Source organism: Castor canadensis, chromosome 13, assembly GCF_047511655.1.
Source record: "Castor canadensis chromosome 13, mCasCan1.hap1v2, whole genome shotgun sequence".
Taxonomy (NCBI): Eukaryota; Metazoa; Chordata; class Mammalia; order Rodentia; family Castoridae; genus Castor; species Castor canadensis.
Genome location: NC_133398.1, coordinates 107,407,621 through 107,414,473, shown reverse-complemented (window position 1 = coordinate 107,414,473; position 6,853 = coordinate 107,407,621). Strand labels below are relative to the sequence as shown.

Sequence of the window (6,853 nt, the reverse complement as noted above, 5' to 3'; positions counted from 1 at the left end):
GTCTAGGAAGGATTACAGAGTACTCTGGAGTCACAACTTCCATCTCCTGATATTTCATAAAGTCCTTTAATTTGAGGGTGCTCAGTCTCCTTTTTTAGTTACTACTTGCATTTTTAGTCCACCCTGTCCTTTAGAGTATCACATGGGATGATGACTGCATTAGAACTTCATACATGAAGCCATGTTAATATTACTTTTTAACATTTGATCTTCTCTACTGATCCTTGAGAAGTTTAATATCCTAAGAGATAAAGTAAAAATTCAGTAAAAGTATGATTTAGGTGAATGGCATTTTGTTAATTACCATTTCTCCCTTCCTTCCCCCTCTAGGAAGTAACTTTCTATTCTAGAAAGGTGATTACTCTTTCCCTTTCTTTCCTGGTCCCTTATTTCACATGTTCTCTGTATCCCATGGATTCAGTATAACCTGCCTTAGACATGGGAGGAGTAGCCATAGTAAGGGGTATGTGAAGGAAGGCCTTGGAGACTGGCTATGGAGAGTATTGTGAAAGCAGGGTGGTAGGCTCATGCCAAGGACTTGTTTCCTCCTATTTGGGACAATGTGATGTCAAGCAAGAGCTTCTTCCCTTCATTCTTTTCAGGTTGTTTTATGGGGAAACACTATAGCTGATGCTGTAGTCTTATAACCTTGAAGTCCTGATGTTTTCCTGTGGACAAGTCAAAAAGAGTGGTCATTTCCTGATGGGCAATGGAAAGGAAAGAAAATGAATTCTTTCTAAAACATATTATGCCATACTAGCAACTAAATTCTGCAGAGGAAATGTTGGAATCAGCTGCTGATCAGCAGGACTTGGTACTCTCCCTTCTTTTCCAGAGCAGCAAAGGCAAACCAGAGGAGCTACACATTCATCAGCACCCTCTTATCCTATGACCTTTGAGGAAAATTTACAGCAAAAATGTACCTATGTCTTCTGGGATCTCCATGAAACAGGTAGGAATCACTCCAAGAGAAGCAAAGGCAAATAAATTCTAGACCCCTAACTATAACGCATGAAAATCGTGATTTCAACAGTTTTGTCATAACCCATCAGATTACCACAAGGCCAGAATGTTTACAGACTTGGAGCCCTTATGACTAGAACAAGCTAAAACTAGTGGAGTTTGAGATATCTACACAAATGAGAAAGACCAGGGGAAATTACTACCAAGAGAAACAAACTAAATAATCCTCTAGTTTCACTTGATATTATTTACATTAATAAACAATAATTTTGGAGTTCACTCAGATAAGTAATACATTACTATTTGCCTACTAGCATTGCTGCAAGATAACACCTGTGATGTGTAGATTATAACAATAGTTGCCCAGGTTATTTTGCAGAAACTGCTTTTGCTAAAAATACTCACTTTTACCAGAGCCTATGGATAACTGATAGATGAGAAAAATGGAAAAAAGGGTTTGCCAGTTCAGTCTTCATATTGTTTCTTTTTGATTTGCTGCCTCAATCTGTGAGTCACACTCTACCAAATTCTGCATGTTACACATTTTGATCATTTGAGAAGTTATTTTGTCTAAGACTAAACAGATATGTGCTTCTTCTATCCTGTCGTTGTGCTTTCTCAGCAATTGAAACACTGAAAGCCTTTCAGCTCTATGATAAGTTTAGGATGCTTATGCAAGTGAGGACACCTGGAACTCACCAGTCCTGAACAGAGTTGACTGCCTCTTAGCCCATCATGTAAAGGACAAGGATATTCACATGTGAGAAGAACATCTTTTGACACATCTCATGACTTATGGACAATTAACAAACTTAATGCTAGGAAATCAATAAAAGTCTGTGACTTCCTTTGTTCAAACAAGCAATGCCCAATGCCCCTTTGGATTACTACTGCATTCCTTCAGCTTAAGCCGACGTGGACCAGCTCAGGATGATGTTCCAATAAAGAAGCGTTGTTTGTGATTTGAGGCTTAGTATAATTCCTATTGTTTCCATACTGTAAGATCCTGCTATCCTGTGTTAACATTTCCACACAGTGAGTCCATATTCTTATGGTAACTGGCTCATATGACCACTCCTCAACCTTCATCTGCTTCAACAGAATCTCCAATGTTCACAATCTGTGTATCATCCATAAATCCCAAGTGATTCCCTACCCCCCACCTCTGTACTTACCTGAGAGCCAACCCTCAAGCCTGTCCCCAGCAATGCCCCAATTTCAGTTTCAACATCTCACTCAGGTCCAGTTTCAAGCCAACCTTCAATCCCTACTCCTAGTCCTGCCACTTCCTCTTCTGACCCAGATTAGGATCTCTGGACTGTTTTCTCATAGACTCTAGAGTATAGCACAGTCTCTCATGTCATCTGAAATTCACCACTGGGCATATAATGTGTTACAGAAAAAATGGCAGTGTGTGGGATTTAACTTCTGTGGTATAGACATCTCAGGATGATTTTAGTCCTCCAGCTTCCAATCTTTCACTGGTTAGCCAGTCTTCCAAGGTTCATGTTCCAATATCCAGCGTTCCTAGAGATTTTCCCTTCAAAAGTAAGTTCTGGAAGAATATAGAGCATCACCTTTGAAAGAGGCTCATCCTACCCCACAGGATCCATGACTCCATGTCACTGATGAATCCTCACACAGAAATTCTGAGATCTCTTAGTCAAAGAACAGTCATAGACTCTCACAAATCTCTTTCTTTAGGCATCAGAGCAGCAAAGATCTAAATGGTTTTAGTGAGCCAACCCAGAAGCTTTCATGAGAGAGCTCAAAGATGCTTCATTTAGAGGAGTGAGTAGGGAATAAACATGTACATAGTGAACAGAGGAGGGTGCAGAAAATGGTCTAGGGTCTGACTCTCACACAGATCTAGAAAGTCACTTGTGGAGTCTTTCAGGCAAACATTCAAGGGTTTCAGGATGAACTTACATCAGAAAGAACTTGAAAATGCCCTTGAAGTACATTTGGACAAGACATTTGAGGAAATCAATGATGGCAACAAAACAAGACACCTGGGACAATGCATAGATCATGGCATTCTTTCATTGTGGCATTGTTTTTACCTGAGAAATCTCCCATCCAAATAAAACAGAGATTTGGCAGTTCTGGTGGGTGAGGACTGCTGTCTGAGTCTCACATAATATTGTTCCCTGGATCTAGAAAACAAGCATGTTGCAAGATATTAGAAATTTTCTCATGAGAATGATGTATAGTCTTCTTATCAAAGTCCTTTAATTTATTCAAATCTTTAACATGAAAGAGAATTCATTCTAGGCCTTTTCTCATTTCATTTTCCCCTACTATTCAACTTTATTTCTGGGGAACATTCCCAGAAGTTGGGTCTTCAGCTCCCTTAGAGGAAGCTCTTAAGATTTTCATAGAGATAAAGTGATAACAACAAATTCATTCCCTACTGTGATTGTGAGGGCAGGAAGGACAGAGGGCCCTGAGGCGATCGCCTTCAAACACCAAAAACAAACGTGCAGAGAAGAATGAAGGACGGTAGACATCTGCATCCAGCCTTAACATCACAAAGAAAGTCAGAAATAAACTGCACTAGCTAGCAGGTGCAGCCCAAAGCTGCTGATGAGAGGAGATGCTGTAGTCTAGCCAAGGGGTAATAGAATAGAAAGAATAGAATAGAAAGGGGTCAATTTAGAAGAGTTTCCCATGTTCAACACAGCCAGGGAGATACCAAGGCAAAGGATCTCTTCAATCACAGTCTAGTAACATTTTGACCACCAGAAAGTCAGAGATCCTAGTGATAGAGATGGAATACAAGTAAAGTATAATTTGTGTTCTGATCACTGGAAATGGCCCCCAACCCACCCTGACTGCTGTAAGGCCCCCAGTCAGAATATCAGTTGCCAAGATCCTTAAGTTATGATGAGAACTTAACAACTGCTGCTTAGTGAGTTAAAGTTTAAATTACAGATCAGGGAGCACAGCCAGGCTCAAGACTTTCCCTCTGACATGCCTGCTGTCTTACATTACTTGATTTCCAAAGCCTGAGTAACTCACAGCCAGGTCACCTCCCATGGGGACCTGGCAGTATTGCTGTGCTGCATGTCCACTTGGAAGACATAGGGATCATCATGGAGTAGGTTCAGGCGCCATGGACCCATAAGCCTGTCTTAAAGAATTGGAAGAATAAGAATTTCACAACAACTGAGAGGAGACTGAGCCCTTTAAGATCCAAAAGAGGAAAGTGCAGAAGTGGGGGCTCAGGATTAGAGATACCCTGAGTATAAGGAAGAGCCATCCATATATATGGAAGGAGAAGAAAGGGTAGGAAATTAGAAGAGGCTTCCAAGTTCTGTTACAGAAAAAAACCGTGCTGTGAGCTTCCCAAAGCCCATAAGCTCATGGAAGCTCTTGGGAAGATCTGGGAGGAGAACCTGGCATGTAGGCAGGAGCTGGAGGCCTTCTTATATTAGAAGAAAGAGGAACTGCAGGCCTACACAGAGCCCAAGAAGGGACAACCTTCCAACCAAGGGACAGCCTCTGACTTGCAACAAGGGGAAGGGCCAGGTCCTTGCTCCTGCAACCTGGCCTAAGTTGTCTCCAATTGCTAGACAGAAAAGAGACAGGACCAGACCTTCCAGTAGGTTGTGGCCTTCAAGGAGCATCTACTTTTCTTGAATTACACCACTCCTTCTCTCTTGCTTTCTCTCTCTCTCTCTCCTCTCTCTCTCTCTCTCTCTCTCTCTCTCTCTCTCTCTCTCTCTCTCTCTCTCTATGTGTGTGTGTGTGTGTATACATATATATGTATGTATATGCACGTATATACACATATATATATGGAAGTACTGAAGCTTGAACTCAAGGTCTCTGTAGTTTCTAATTTTAAAAGATCTCTATACTTTGCTAATCTTGTTTGTTTAGAGCTATACTTACTAATAAACTGTAGTAGTCCAAGCAGCATAAAATTTTTTCTGAATGCTTGATCATTTCCTAGCTCAGGATTCCTCCCTTGTCTTACTAATTTTCTTTTTCTTAGATGAGTTATTCAGTTGTGTAGTTAGCTATTGCAGCACTGAATTTTCCTCTGAGTTTCAGGTCAATGAAACTAACTACATGTTAAATGTCTTCAGTGTGAAATCTTTCAAACATAACCTCATGTTCCTCTTACATTCCCATTACCAATCAGCAGTACTGGGATACCAAGCAAGGAACAGGAGAGCCCCTTCATATTCCTCTATTCATTTTGGTCAATATTAGTCAGCCATTGAATTGATGAGGTAAAAAAATATGCTGGGCAGAGAAATTCCAGACTTCTCACAGTCTACTGCAAAGGCATTTTTAAAATCCTTCAGGCCATGAGTTGTGTTTTTGAAATTAGCTCTTAATTATATTAGTAATCCATGTTTGCATTCTGAGTCAAATTTAAAACATCCCTATTAAGGTTAAATATTCCATTTGATATTAAGAACAAAGGCCCCATGCTACATCAGATCTTCTATTCCTTACTTGCTACTTTTATCAATACAAACTCTTGGCTTCCTGCTTGACTTGATTTAATTTGAAATTACCAGTATTCATTCATTAGTTTATTTGTTTATTTATGAATGAAGGAATGACAGGATTTTGCAGTGTAGCCCACACTATCCTGGAACTTGCTATGTAGCCTAGGCAAACCTCCGACTGGTAATCCTCCTGCTGTAGCCTCCTGAGTGCTGGGATTACAGGTGTGCACACCACACCCAGATCTGTCAATATTTCATTATTTCAATCAAAATAAATGCAGCTTGTAATTTCAATCTGACTTCTGTGTTCTTTTGATATTTCTGTATTATTTATTTTCTTACACAAAAGATGTTTTAGACTCATTGTACACTTTCTCTGCACCCATCTTGAGTTCAGCATTGCTCAGAGTAGCCCTAGTTTATTAAAAGGAGAAAGGGATTTAGAAGGCAAGGCCAACATGCTACTTGTGCTCAGCAAAGTGCTGCTGCTTAAATTTTAATCTGTTTCTTTACATACAAGTAAGTATTGAGAATCATGACTTCACACCAGTACCCCTCTTTGCAATCCAGCACTCCAAAGTTGATTCTAATTTTCTTCTTTTTCACGTTAGTAACTTCTTTCTTTAATAATAAGAAATCTGATTGCCATTATTCTTATTGTATTGTATGTATTTATTCAATCATCCCATCTCTGAGCAATCTGTCATCACCACTACTGGCTTCTCCATGTGGGGATGTCATTTTCCTACATGGGTTCAGACATCAATGTGCCTAGCAGCTGTGTTATTAGACACCCCCCTCAACCCTCTGGGTACCCAACACCCTGTACCAGGCAACACTATTGTGGTTGTGCAAAACTTGGGCTCTAATACCTCTCTTTGGGACCCTGTAACAGCTCCTTAAATGCCACTCCCTCCCCTTTTGTGTGACTCACCTAATGGTTGTAGGATTGAATGGTTTAGGAGGGAAGAGGAAGAGAAATACTGCCCTTCCTCAGTTTTATTGAGTTATAACGACATGAAAACTCTGCCTGTGTTCAGTTTTCAATTTGCCAAAGTCAAATAACAAACACATTTGTCTCTCCTCCATTTTGAGTTTTTAAAATTAAACTTTTTATTGTGGGATAGGTATAGATTCATGTCCTGTTGTAAGACAGGTACAGGTACACAGGTTTCATGTACACTTTGCTCAGTATCCTCCAATGGTAACATCTAACAACACTACAAAATGACATCATAACAGCTGCTATTGGCATTTATATGGCCAAGATACAGATTTATTTCTATCACCAGAAGCATCCCTCACATTGCCATCTTATAGAAACACCTACTTTTCTACTGCTACTCTGTTTCCATTTTTATTATCTTGCCATTCAGTAAAGTTATACATGTATGCATTATCTATATATGGCATCACATAGCATA

The 6,853-nt window shown here is 39.9% G+C and overlaps 1 pseudogene; it reads left to right on the top strand.

The window, feature by feature from the left end:
- Positions 1-781: 781 nt before the first annotated feature.
- On the top strand, positions 782-3,079 carry LOC109675967 (spermatogenesis-associated protein 31D3-like; annotated as a pseudogene).
- Positions 3,080-6,853: the final 3,774 nt, after the last annotated feature.